Here is a 16,070-nt window from a genome sequence, read left to right as displayed (position 1 = left end):
ATTTCAGTCCCTGTCCGCACCTGGTTAGATCCCAGGAGAGCAAACAATGGGGCCCTATATCTAGGACAGACCAGCAAAGTTTCTCAACCGAAGACCCCGGGGCTGAAACGAAACATTACAGAGATTCTTCTTCAAGCAGATTTCCATCTGATTACGCCAATGGTGTGTTTTATTGATTGCCGATAATCTGATCATTCCAGATATTTGAAGATCTCCATTATTTAGCCTCCCTCTTGCCCCTCCAAGATTTAGCACCAGGAACACGATGCTTCGCTTTTAATGGATTTTATGTAAATAAGTTGGTTTATAAACCATGTGAGGAAAGAAAGCAAATGAGCGAGAAGCAGATGGTCTGAAAATCATCCCACCAAATTAGTGTAATCTTGTTAAGTGACCCATTAAAATAACAATTGTGACCTCCAGTACATAAGGGGCACTAAAGGGACTGTCACACTTAGCGATGCAACAGCGATCCCGACCAGCGATATGATGCCTTCAGGATCGCTGGTGCATCGCTAAGTGGTCGCTAGTGAGCTGCCACACAGGCATATCTCACCAGCGACATAGCAGGGGTCAGGGGTCGCTACTTACCTGTCAGACGACGCGATCCTGACGTCCTCCCACCCGCGTCCACGCGTCGCTCGTCTCCACAGCAGGAAGCCCAGCAGGAAGCTGACAACGAGAAACGGCCCAGGACGTTCTTGCGCGATCAGCGATAATCAGCCGGGGAGCTGGTCGGAGGTAGGTATCAGACATAGCGATATCGCTAGCAATATCGCCATAACGTCACAAAACCAGTGACGTTATAGCGATATTGCTAGCGATATCGCTTAGTGTGACAGGCCCTTAACAAGTCCAGACAATCGATGGATAAGCAAAAGATCTATCTACATCCTACATATGATAAACACCTGACAATGTGGAATTATAGTAGCTATATTCTTGTACATAGGAGCAGTGTTATAGTAGTTATATTCTTGTACATAGGGGTAGTATTATAGTAGTTATATTCTTGTATATTGGGAGCAGTATTATAATAGTTATATTCTTGCATATAGAGTGCAGTATTATAGTAGTTATATTCTTGTATATAAGGGCAGTATTATAGTAGTTATATTCTTGTACATAGGAGCAGTATTATAGTAGTTATATTCTTGTATATTGGGAGCAGTATTATAGTAGTTACATTCTTGTACATAGGAGCAGTATTATAGTAGTTAGATTTTTGTACGTAGGGGGCACTATTATAGTAGTTATATTCTTGTACGTTGGGGGCACTATTATAATAGTTATATTCTTGTACATAGGGGCAGTATTATAGTAGTTATATTCTAGTACATAGGAGCAGTATTATAGTAATTATATTCTTGTATATGGGTGACAGTATTATAGTAGTAATATTCTTGTACATAGGGGACTGTATTATAGTAGTTATATTCTTGTACATCGGGAGCAGTATTATAGTAGCTATATTCTTGAACATAGGGGCAGTATTATAGTCATTATATTCTTGTACATAGGGGCAGTATTATAGTAATATTCTTGTATATAGGTGACACTATAAAAGTAATTATATTCTTGTACATAGCGGCAGTATTATAGTAGTTATATTCTTTTACATAGGGGGCAGTATTATAGTAGTTATATTCTTGTACATAGGGGCAGTATTATTGTTCTGCCCATTCATGAGCAGCAAGCTAAAATTCATAGCGTAGTACCAGTTACCCGTTACAGAACAGTAAAAATGGAATCGCTGGTCGCAGACAGCGGTTGTACAGGCTGTACGGAACTGCTACCACCCAGACTGCACCGCATATGGGTATTACAGCAGCCGACATACAGCCGTGGGGATCAAGAGTCCAGGGCCCAGTAAAAACGGACTTCCGGTCGAACGCGGTGATTGCACAGACTGTATGGGACCGCTATCACCCAGACTGCACCGCATACGGGTATTACAGCAGCTGCTATACATCAGCAGGGAACAAAAGTCCAGGGCCCAGTAACAACAAATTAGCCGCCTTCAGTAAACTGATAGCCAGTCGCAGGCCAATACATCATTCCCGCCAAATGGAAACCCGACCACACATAGACACAGTTTCCCACCAAAATACTCAGCAGTACGCAGCTAAGCGCATAATGTCTCAAAGAAACACAAACTCACTCAAAACGAGGTCACGAGCAAGCTCTAGCAAGTCAATAGCAGAGCTCGCTGCTGTCGCTCGAGCCAAAGCGGCCAAAGCGAGGTCCTCCTTCGCCGAACAAGAAATGCATATAAATCTGAGACAAGCAGAGCACGAAGCAGAAACTGCACACTTACAAGCCGAAACCACTATACGCTTGCAAGCCAAAACTGCACGTTTGCAGGCAGAACAAGAGGCGGAGAGTGCGCACATGCGAGCATCTCTAGAAAGACTTATGACAGGCAAAGAGACAGCAGCTGCAGTAGCTAAAGCAGAGTACTGGGAAGCTATGAAGGATCCTGATGATGAGAGACGCAGCAACGCTCTCGGAACAGATCTAAAGCAGCAAAATCCAGCACAGCAAGTTGCAGAATACGTCCATCAACATTCCAGCATGGGTGACAGCCCTGACGCACCACATCGACCAGCCTATGCAACCGTTCCACTGAGCAGAAGGTACAGCTCCTGTCCCGCCTTAAAGAGACACCTCCACTGAGAAGGTACTGCACAGACTATCCGAAGCATCTTACAGGTATGGTGATACACCACACATTAGACATGACTAACACACCGGCTCGTGTCAGCACTGACCAAGCCACAATGGACTTTGCAAAGTTCTTTGCTCACCAAGAACTGGTTACAGCTGGTTACAAAAGAACTTGTAAAGTTCACAGATAAACCCGAGAACTATAGGTCATGGCGAGCCTCATTTTCAGAACGCCATTCATGGTCTGGACCTTTCTAGTAGTGAGGAGTTAGATCTCCTAGTAAAGTGGCTCGGAAGTGAGTCGGTCGAGCGTGCCAAAAGACTAAGAGACAATTATTATAAAGCTTCCACACGTAGGTCTACGTAAAGTGTGGGAAAGACTTGATGAATGCTATGGGACCCTAGAAGTCATAGAGAATGCTTTAATCAAAAGAACTGATGATTTCCCTAAGATAGGGCCCAAAGGTTATCAAAAGCTTAGAGAATTGAGTGAATTACACTGGGTGCAGAATTATTAGGCAAATGAGTATTTTGATCACATCATCCTTTTTATACATGTTGTCCTACTCCAAGCTGTTTAGGCTTGAAAGCCAACTGACAATTATGTAAATGTAAATCAGGTGATTTGCATCTCTGTAATGAGGAGGGGTGTGGTCTAATGACATCAACACCCTATATAAGGTGTGCTTAATTATTAGGCCTCTTTGGGGCCTCTTTCTGTTACAAACCCCCAAATATAACAGAAATCATGTAAAGTTTACTATTAAGGCAGATAGATAAAGCTGCAACCCATAATGGGGTCCTTGTTATGGGGGACTTTAACTACCCAGATATTAAATGGGAAACAGAGACCTGCGAAACCCATAAAGGCAACAGGTTTCTGCTAATAGCCAAGAATAAACTTTCACAAATGGTGCAGAATCCAACCAGAGGAGCAGCACTTTTAGACCTAATACTATCTAACAGACCTGACAGAATAACAAATCTGCAGGTTGTTGGGCATCTAGGAAATAGCGACCACAATATTGTACAGTTTCACTTGTCTTTCGCTAGGGGACATGTCAGGGAGTCACAAAAACACTGAACTTTAGGAAGGCAAAGTTTGACCAGCTTAGAGATGCCCTTAATCTGGTTAGCTGGGACAATGTCCTCAGAAATAAGAATACAAAAAACAATTGGGAAATGTTTAAGAACATCCTTAATAGGCACTGTAAGCGGTTTATACCTTGTGGGAATAAAAGGACTAGAAATAGGAAAAACCCAATGTGGCTAAACAAAAAAGTAAGAGGGGCAGGTAACAGTAAAAAGAAAGCATTTAAACTACTAAAGCAGGATGGCACCGTTGAAGCTCTAAAAAACTATAAGGAGAAAAATTCTTTATCTAAAAAAATAATTAAAGCTGCCAAAAAGGAAACAGAGAAGCACATTGCTAAGGAGAGTAAAACTAATCCCAAGCTGTTCTTCAACTATATCAATAGTAAAAGAATCAAAAGTGAAAGTGTAGGCCGATTAAAAAATTGTGAGGAAAGTATAGTTGTAGATGATGAGGAAAAAGCTAATATATTAAACACCTTCTCCACGGTATTCACGGTGGAAAATGAAATGCTAGGTGAAATGGCGAGAGACAAAGAAAACCCTATATTAAGGGTCAACAATAGTGTTGAGCATTCCGATACCGCAAGTATCGGGTATCGGCCGATACTTGCTGTATCGGAATTCCGATACCGACTTCCGATATTTTTTCAATATCGGAAGTCGGCATCGGAATCGGAAGTTGAAGTTCAAAGTTGATTGACAGCCGAAATGACGTCATCATGATGCGCGGTGTGTGCGCATCATGATGCGCCGTCATTTCGGGCCTTCCGGGGGTCTCTGCCGGCCTGCCGGGGGGCTGTGTGGACTGCCCGGGTTCTGTACCGGCCTGCCGGTGGTCTGTGCACCCTGTGGGGGTCTGTACCGGCCTGCCGGTGGTCTGTGCACCCTGTGGGGGTCTGTACCGGCCTGCCGGGGGGCTGTGCCGGCCTGCCGGGGGGCTGTGCTGATGTCCGGGGGTCTGTGCAAGCATCGTCCGATGGGACTATAAGTCCCATCTGGCGATGCCTGCTACCATGACAGTGATTGACACATTAGCCAATGATGGGACAGTAGTAGTCCCATCATCCGGCTAATGTGTTAAATGTTAAAAAAAAAAAAAAAAATACTACATACATACTACATGCATGCTACATACATACTACATGCTACATACATACTACATATATACTACATGCATGCTACATACATACTACATGCTACATACATACTACATATATACTACATGCATGCTACATACATACTGCATGCTACATACATACTACATACATACTACATACATACCACATATATACTACATACATACTACATGCATGCTACATGCATGCTACATACATACTACATACATACTACATACATACTTACCACATATATACTACATACATACATACCACATATATACTACATATATACTACATGCATGCTACATACATACTACATACATACTACATACATACTACATGCATGCTACATACATAACACATATATACTACATGCATGCTACATACATACTACATGCTACATACATACTACATATATACTACATACATACTACATGCATGCTACATACATACTACATGCTACATACATACTACATATATACTACATGCATGCTACATACATACTACATGCTACATACATACTACATATATACTACATACATACTACATACATACTACATGCATGCTACATACACACTACATGCTACATACATACTACATATATACTACATGCATGCTACATACATACTACATGCTACATACATACTACATACATACTACATACATGCTACATACATACTGCATGCTACATACATACTACATACATACTACATACATACTACATGCATACCACATATATACTACATACATACTACATGCATGCTACATACATACCACATACATACTACATACTACATGCATTCTACATACATAACACATATATACTACATGCATGCTACATAAATACTACATGATACATACCACATACATACTACATACATACTACATGCATGCTACATACATACTACATGCTACATACTACATATATACTACATATATACTACATACATACATACCACATATATACTACATATATACTACATGCATGCTACATACATACTACATACATACTACATACATACTACATGCATGCTACATACATAACACATATATACTACATGCATGCTACATACATACTACATGCTACATACATACTACATATATACTACATACATACTACATACATACTACATGCATGCTACATACATACTACATGCTACATACATACTACATATATACTACATGCATGCTACATACATACTACATGCTACATACATACTACATATATACTACATACATACTACATACATACTACATGCATGCTACATACACACTACATGCTACATACATACTACATATATACTACATGCATGCTACATACATACTACATGCTACATACATACTACATACATACTACATACATGCTACATACATACTGCATGCTACATACATACTACATACATACTACATACATACTACATGCATACCACATATATACTACATACATACTACATGCATGCTACATACATACCACATACATACTACATACTACATGCATTCTACATACATAACACATATATACTACATGCATGCTACATAAATACTACATGATACATACCACATACATACTACATACATACTACATGCATGCTACATACATACTACATGCTACATACTACATATATACTACATGCATGCTACATACATACTACATGCTACATACATACTACATATATACTACATACATACTACATGCATGCTACATACATACTACATGCTACATACATACCACATACATACTACATACATACTACATGCTACATGCTACATACATACTACATATATACTACATGCATGCTACATACATACTGCCTGCTACATGCATGCTACATACATACTACATACATACTACATGCTACATACATACCACATATATACTACATACATACTACATACAATACATTCATACAATACATACATAGACATACAGTACATATAACATAGAGTAACATACTTACCAATACTTGTCACATTGTTCCCCGAAGCCATTGTCTTTTACAGAATAAATATTAACATAACAAACCACAAAAATACTCACCCACGATCCGAAGCAGTCCACGAGTGTGTCCCACGACGATCTTGGGTAGAGAACTGCAGCATCAGCTGATGCTGCCGTTCTCTACGGGCTGCAGGAATCCAATGACGGAAGGTAGGTATCCTTCCGCACTGTATTCCTCCGCCACTTAAAAAAAAAAAGTCCCTAGTCTCACTTTATGCCATTGCTGCGTGGGAAATTCCCACACAGCAATGGCATAAAGTGAGACTAGGGACTTTTTTTTTTTTAAGTGGCGGAGGAATACAGTGCGGAAGGATACCTACCTTCCGTCATTGGATTCCTGCAGCCCGTAGAGAACGGCAGCATCAGCTGATGCTGCAGTTCTCTACCCAAGATCGTCGTGGGACACACTCGTGGACTGCTTCGGATCGTGGGTGAGTATTTTTGTGGTTTGTTATGTTAATATTTATTCCGTAAAAGACAATGGCTTCGGGGAACAATGTGACAAGTATTGGTAAGTATGTTACTCTATGTTATATGTACTGTATGTCTATGTATGTATTGTATGAATGTATTGTATGTAGTATGTATGTAGTATATATGTGGTATGTATGTAGCATGTAGTATGTATGTAGTATGTATGTAGCATGCATGTAGCAGGCAGTATGTATGTAGCATGCATGTAGTATATATGTAGTATGTATGTAGCATGTAGTATGTATGTAGTATGTATGTGGTATGTATGTAGCATGTAGTATGTATGTAGAATGCATGTAGTATGTATGTAGTATGTATGTAGTATATATGTAGTATGTATGTAGCATGTAGTATGTATGTAGTATGTATGTAGCATGTAGTATGTATGTAGCATGCATGTAGTATGTATGTAGTATGTATGTGGTATGTATGTAGCATGTAGTATGTATGTAGCATGCATGTAGTATATATGTGTTATGTATGTAGCATGCATGTAGCATGTATGTAGTATGTATGTAGTATGTATGTGGTATGTATGTAGCATGTAGCATGCATGTAGTATGTATGTAGTATATATGTGGTATGTATGTAGCATGTAGTATGTATGTAGCATGCAGTATGTATGTAGCATGCATGTAGTATATATGTAGTATGTATGTAGCATATATGTAGTATGTATGTAGCATGTAGTATGTATGTAGCATGCAGTATGTATGTAGCATGCATGTAGTATATATGTAGTATGTATGTAGCATATATGTAGTATGTATGTAGCATGTAGTATGTATGTAGCATGTAGTATGTATGTAGCATGTAGTATGTATGTAGCATGCAGTATGTATGTAGCATGCATGTAGTATATATGTAGTATGTATGTAGCATATATGTAGTATGTATGTAGCATGTAGTATATATGTAGTATGCATGTTGCATGCATGTAGTATATATGTAGTATGTATGTTGCATGTAGTATATATGTAGTATGCATGTTGCATGCATGTAGTATATATGTAGTATGTATGTTGCATGTAGTATATATGTAGTATGAATGTTGCATGCATGTAGTATATATGTAGTATGTATGTTGCATGTAGTATATATGTAGTATGAATGTAGTATGAATGTAGCATGTATGTAGTATGCATGTTGTATGTATGTAGCATGTATGTAGCATGTAATTATTTTTTTTTTTTTTACATTCAACACATTAGCCGGATGATGGGACTACTACTGTCCCATCATTGGCTAATGTGTCAATCACTGTCATGGTAGCAGGCATCGCCCGATGGGACTTGTAGTCCCATCGGACGATGCCTGCACAGACCCCCGAAGCCTGCACAGACCACCGGCAGGCCGGCACAGCTCCCCGGCAGGCCGGTACAGCCCCCCGGAGCCTGTACAGCCACCCGGCAGGCCGGCACAGCCCCCCGGCAGGCCGGCACAGCCCACCGGAGCCTGCACAGACCACCGGCAGGCCGGCACAGCCCCCCGGCAGGCTGGCACAGACCACCGGAGCCTGCACAGACCCCCTGGCAGGCCGGCACAGCCCCCCGAAAGGCCCGTACAGACCCCAGAGAGGCTGTACAAGGCAAAAACAGGGTTTTTCTTATTCCGATACCGGAAGTCCCATAGACTTGAATGGGACTTCCGTATCGGAATCGGCGATACCGATACTTTTTTTTAAGATCGGCCGATCCATTCCGATCCGATACTTTGAAGTATCGGACGGTATCGCTCAACTCTAGTCAACAATCTAACCCAAGAAGTGGTGAAAAACTGGTTAAATAATATTAAAATAGATAAATCTCCGGGTCCGGATGGCATACACCCACGAGTACTAAGAGAACTAAGTAATGTAATAGACAAACCATTATTTCTTATATTTAGAGACTCTATAGTGATGGGGTCTGTTCCACAGGACTGGCGCATAGCAAATGTGGTACTAATATTCAAAAAGGGCTCTAAAAGCGAACCTGGAAATTATAGGCCAGTAAGTCTAACCTCTATTGTTGGTAAAATATTTGAAGGGTTTCTGAGGGATGTTATTCTGGATTATCTCAGTGAGAATAACTGTTTAACGCCATATCAGCATGGGTTTATGAGGAATCGCTCCTGTCAAACCAATCTAATCAGTTTTTACGAAGAGGTAAGCTATAGACTGGACCAAGGTGAGTGATTGGAAGTGGTATATCTTGATTTTTCCAAAGTGTTTGATACCGTGCCACACGAGGTTGGTACACAAAATGAGAATGCTGGGTCTGGGGGAAAATGTGTGTAAATGGGTAAGTATCTGGCTTAGTGATAGAAAGCAGAGGGTGGTTATAAATGGTATATTCTCTAACTGGGTCGCTGTGACCAGTGGGGTACCGCAGAGGTCGGTGTTGGGACCTATTCTCTTTAACATATTTATTAACGATCTGGTAGAAGGTTTGCACAGTAAAATATTGATATTTGCAGATGATACAAAACTATGTAAAGCAGTCAATACAAGAGAAGATAGTATTCTGCTACAGATGGATCTGGATAAGTTGGGAACTTGGGCCGAAAGGTTGTAGATGCAGTTTAACAATGATAAATGTAAATTTATACACATGGGAAGAAGGAATCATTATCACCATTACACACTGAACGGTAAACCACTGGGTAAATCTGACATGGAGTAGGACTTGGGGATCCTAGTTAATGATACACTTACCTGGAGCAGCCAGTGCCAGGCAGCGGCTGCCAAGGCAAACAGGATCATGGGGTGCATTAAAAGAGGTCTGGATACACATGATGAGAGCATTATACTGCCTCTGTACAAATCTCTGGTTAGACCGCACATGGAGTACTGTGTACAGTTTTGGGCACCGATGCTCAGGAAGGATATAATGGAACTAGAGCGGGTACAAAGGAGGGCAACAAATTTAATAAAGGGGATGGGGAAATACAATACCCTGAGAGATTAGCAAAATTAGGATTATTTAGTCTAGAAAAAAGACGACTGAGGGGCGATCTAATAACCATGTATAAGTATATAAGGGGACAAAACAAATATCTCTCCGAGGATCTGTTTATACCAAGGAAGGTGACGGTCACAAGGGGGCATTCTCTGCGTCTGGAGGAGAAAAGGTTTTTCCACCAACATAGAAGAGGATTCTTTACTGTTAGGGCAGTGAGAATCTGGAATTCCCTGCCTGAGGAGGTGGGGATGGCGAACTCAGTCGAAGGGTTCAAGAGAGGCCTGGATGTCTTCCTGGAGCGTAACAATATTGTATCTTACAGTTATTGTTAGGTTCTTTAGAAGGACGTAGATCTGGGGATTTAATTTGACACAATTTTATAGGCTGAACTGGATGGACTAATGTCTTTTTTCGGCCTTAGTAACTATGTTACTATGTTACTATGTAACTTCCTTTCCTTTGGGAAAATAGGTCTGAAGAAAGATTTGACTGACTCTGAAAAGTAAAAAATTGTGAGATGTCTTGCAGAGGGATGCAGCAGTCATGAAATTGCCAAACTTTTGAAGCGTGATCACCGAACAATCAAGCGTTTCATGGCAAATATCCACAGGGTCGCAAGAAGCGTGTTGATTAAAAAAAGGCACAAAATAACTGCCCATGAATTGAGGAGAATCAAGCGTGAAGCTGCCAATATGCCATTTGCCACCAGTTTTGCCATATTTCAGAGCTGCAACGTTACTGGAGTATCAAAAAGCTCAAGGTGTGCCATACTCAGGGACATGGCCAAGCTAAGGAAGGCTGAAAAACGACCACCTATCAACAAGAAAGATAAGATAAAAAGTCCAAAAATATTAAGCTTTGATATCTATGAGTCTTTTGGGTTGATTGAGAACATAGTTGTTATTCAATAATAAAAAGAATCCTCTCAAATACAACTTGCCTAATAATTCTGCACACGATGTATTGATAGAGTTACAGGTTGCCCACGAGGAAGGAGACTTGCCCGGATTGGCATTCTTAGACACTGTTAGGGGTGTCAATCTGATAATACAAAAATTTCCTTACAACTTACAAGAAAAGTGGGTTACATATGGTTCACGGTATAAGCAAACTCATAATGTACCATTCCCTCCTTTCGCTGTATTTGTTGATTTGGTCACCCAACAAGCCCCCCATGTCAAACCCAGTAGGACACCCATGGCAGTCCACAAAACTAATATTGCTTCCTCAGGTCCTCCTCACAATACAAGTAAGGCTAGTTTCACACTAGCGTTTATGAGCGCAGCGACGGCCTGCGCACGGCCGCCGCTAAGCCCCGCCCCCTGCCGCGCCCCGCCGGTAGCTCCGCCCACCGGCGCATGACGCTGCATGCGCCCTGCATCCCCTATCTTTATCACAGGGGGCGCAGGCCGTGCGCAGTATGCGTTTGGCGGCGCATGCGTCCTTTTGACGGTGCGCCGACCTGCGCCAAACGCAACCTGCTGTAGTTTGGTTGCGTCGGCGCACCGTCAAAAAGGCGCATGCGCCGCCAAACGCATACTGCGCACGGCCTGCGCCCCCAGTGATAAAGATAGGGGACGCAGGGCGCATGCAGCGTCATGCGCCGGTGGGCGGAGCTACCGGCGGGGCGCGGCAGGGGGCGGGGCTTAGCTGCGGCCGTGCGCAGGCCGTCGCTGCGCTCATAAACGCTAGTGTGAAACTAGCCTAATCCTCCTCCAAAAGAGAACAAACCTCAAGATGTAAGTAAGCAGCGTCCTCTACACAGGAAACCACATCCTCTACTGAAATACAGAGCCTTCAGGGAAAAGTCTTTGGAAGATTGCAAAGGTTTCCTCAAGGAAAACAACATCTGCTTCAAATGCTGTGCCACAACCTCTCACCTCGCCAAGAACTGTGAAGCTAGCGTGAAATATGCAGAGTGCAGCAGCACGGATCACAATACAGTCTTGCACCCTGGACGGCTCCACAAGCGTTGTCACAAATGGAGGAGCACGATGGAAAGCAGAAGAACACTGACAAAGACACCCCTGTGGTCACCTCTCAATGTACGGAGATCTGTAAGGGGACTCACAGGAGGAAGATGCTGTTCAAAAATCTGCCTTGTCCGAGTTTACCCAGCAGGCCACAGGGACAAAGCCTTCAAGATATATGCAATCCTGGATGACCAAAGTAATAGTTCTTTAGCCAGGTCCATCTTCTTTCACAACTTCTGCATGGTAGGCCCCGGTTCTCCCTACTCCTTGAGGATGTGTTTAGGTACCGTTGAGACGGCGGGGAGAAAAGCAACCGGATACATGGTGGAGTCCATAGATAGCCAGACCTGCCTATCGCTGCCGACCATCCTGGAGTGCAACCAGATTCCTGACAACAGGCCTGAGATACCTTCACCAGAGGTGGCAATGCATCACCCCCACCTGAAGCATATAGCCCACCTGATACCTGAGTTGGATCCAGAGGCTCTAATAGCTTTACTCCTGGGAAGAGATATACTACAAGCCCACAAGACAAGAGAATATATCAAAGGCTTCCAGAACGCTCCATATACACGGAGGCTCGACCTGGGATGGGTCATTATAGAAGAGGACTGTCTAGGAGGAGCACACAAGCTCGCCTCAGTCAACAATATGCTTACCATCACGCTAGAAAATGGACGTCCGTCTCTCTTCCAGCCATGTCACAATAGTCTGCTGGTGAAGGAATTACCAAACAGCACTCCCCTACCTTGCCCTTTCTCAATTCCTATCAGCGAAGACCATGCCTTTGAAGGTGAACAAGACCACATAGGATGTACGGTCTTCCACAGGACTAAGGAAAATGACAAGGTAGCGATGTCTATAGAATACAGGATGTTCTTGGACATCATTGATAGACGGATAGTCAAAGAAAAGTCGAACATTTGGGTCGCACCTCTACCATTTCGACCTCAGAGAAGACGCCTACCCAACAACAGGGAACTGGTCTACAATCAATTCATCTCCTCAGACATAAGATTCAGAAGTCACCTGAGACAAAGGAACACTTCTTTACCTTCATGGAGAAGATATTCCAGAATAACCACACAGACATTGCACCTGCACTTCGGCACTCAGAGGAGTGTTGGTACTTGCTCAACTTCAGAGTGTACCATCCTAAGAAGCCAGGTCAAATAAGAGTGGTATTCAACTCAAGCGCCAAATGCCAAGATGTCTCATTGAATGAGGTCCTACTGTCGGGCCCAGACCTCAACAACAGACTTCTAGAAGTAATACAATGTTTCCGCAAAGATACGGTGGCATTTATGGCTGAAATACAACAGTTGTTCCACTGTTTTCTCGTCAAAGAGGAACACAGAAACTACTTGAGGTTCTTCTGGTACCGCGACAACGACCTGGACAAAGACATCACAGTACCGGATGAGGGTACACATCTTCAGGAACAGCCATTCCCCAGCAGTCGCTATCTACGGCCTCCAAAATTTCGCCAAAGAAGGAGATGAAGCGTACGGGTCAAACGTCAGATCCTTTGTACAAAAAGATTTCTATGTAGATGACTGTTTTCAGCCTCATTTGTCAGTGTGGACATCAATCAGTCTACTAAAAAGGGCTCAAGAAATGCTGGTTACACAAGATTTCCTTCAACAGCCGAGAGTTGATGGAAGTCTTTCCCTATCAAGACTATTCCAGTGATATAAAGGACTTAGACCTAAGCATCGACTCCCTTCCCATACAGAGGAGCCTTGATTGCTTTGGGATCTGAAGATGGATGCTTTATCCTTCCAGATCAGCAAAGATGATAAACCTTTCACGTGCAGAGGAGTTCTTTCTTTTGTGAATAGCCTGTACGACCCCTTGGGATTTGTTGCTCCAGTAACCATCGAAGGAAAAGTGATGCTAAGAGGCTTCACCCAAGACACGTCTGATTGGGACAATCCACTTCCAGCAGAAAAGGCTGTGTAATGATACTGTATGATATGACATAAGGCTAAAAAGAATGAAACCATGTGCATGTTTATACGAGGTACCCTCTGCGAGATATAGTCATTATAAGTTTTGTAGTCAGAATTGTAACTCCTAGAGCAGGGGGAGGAACATCACCCGACCTCCTCTTTTGTGAGGTCACAAACCCAAAGCTATAAGGTATTCCCTCCCTAAAATTGGTCATTCCAGCTAAGAGATCTCATGCCAAGAGGTCCCTAGATGAGTGGAGATGTTTGGCTTCGCCTTCTCCCCACATGGTTAGCCTAGACCATCTAAGCAACTGTAAGTGTTAACCTCTATTTTCATCCCATTTATTTTATATTTGCATTGTACATATCTAATGTCTCATCTTTGTAAGATCTTTTATCTCTGTAATCACTGCCCCCCTTTTGGGGAATAAACTGTAACTTTATTAGTCTGTCTTCATGCTCTAAAAACGAACTCGTGCCTTTAAGATCATTACGCTACTAATTTGGGGGTTTGCTACGGACCCTCTTAATTAACTCATTGATTAAGAGAATCGTAGCTGGTGGCGGCAAAGTGTGATCTGGGCCCCGGGTACTGCTGGCTGTGACAGAAAGGGATTTTATAAGCTAATTGGGTGGCTGCATCCAGAGCATTTTATAATTCCCTCACTGCAGCATGCCGGGTGGCCAGACCTCATTGAAGCAGCCGGCCGGCGACCCATTATCCCAGGTGTAGTTCCCTGACTGACCTGAGGGTAAGGGGGGCACCGGAGAGCTGCGAGTTCCAAAGTGGAATAGGAAAAGTGGGATATACATAAATCCCCTCAGTTCATGGAAGATTGTTAACAGTGGTGGGACATCCAAAATAACCCCCTGCGATAAATTGTTAGGGCAAGGCTAGCTTGCTGTTTTTATCACAGGGTGCCAGCGGTGGGATAACTAAGATAAGCCCCCCTGTGCCTGTGACAACCATGTGTCGGCAGTGCATCGCATCCCTCAGTCCGTGACATACCGGTGTCAGCGGCGGGATCATGACATATTGGTGGCAGTAGTGGGATCATGACATATTGGTGGCAGAGCGGTGGGATAATCATAGAGCATTAGTGATCTGGTTTGAGCAATCATTCTCACTAAAAACCTGCACGGTTCCTGCAGGAATCCTGTGTCATAGGTTTTGGAGAACAGACTCAGTGTTTACTAGTCCTGAGACAACTGTGTGTACTTGCAAGTATCCCCTCCCTTCTCTTTGTTTTTCTGTCCTATATTTTATTTGGCAACCATGGCTACGATGGGAGCAGAGTGGTATAAGCAGCAGAAAAAGGAAACTCTTGCTGGAATATGCAAGTACCAGGGCCTTGATGCCATGAACAAAAACAAAGACCAACTGATCGCGGCTCTGGTGCAGCTGGGCAGTGCCCAGAGCCCAGCGGGCACAGAACCCGGCCCCAGCAGAGATGGCACTGCAGCTGAGGTCCAACCACCGAATGCTGGCTTCACATGCAACCAGAGCGGGTTGGACTCCTATCTGCAAATGGCCCTGCAACAGATCTGCGCTGACGATACGGACGGGTGCCTACAGCTGATCCGAGAAGCTCAAGAGAGAGCTGAGCGCCAAGCATAAGCCCAGAGAGCTGAGCAGGAGGCCGAGAGAGCCCATGAACTTGAGATGCTCCGGCAAGGGGGAACAGCCCGGAGCAGTGAACCCAACAGCACTCAGAGTCCAAAGCCCCAGCCAGAGCATTTTCCCATGATGGAAAAGGACGAAGACTTGGACATGTTTCTGCGGGCCTTTGAGAAATCCTGCAGACAGTACCAGCTGCCTACGGACCAGTGGGCCAGGTACTTGACCCCAG

This window comes from Dendrobates tinctorius, unplaced genomic scaffold, assembly GCF_039654945.1.
Source record: "Dendrobates tinctorius isolate UK_male_01 unplaced genomic scaffold, ASM3965494v1 ptg000086l, whole genome shotgun sequence".
Lineage (NCBI taxonomy): Eukaryota > Metazoa > Chordata > Amphibia > Anura > Dendrobatidae > Dendrobates > Dendrobates tinctorius.
This window is presented reverse-complemented; position numbering follows the sequence as displayed.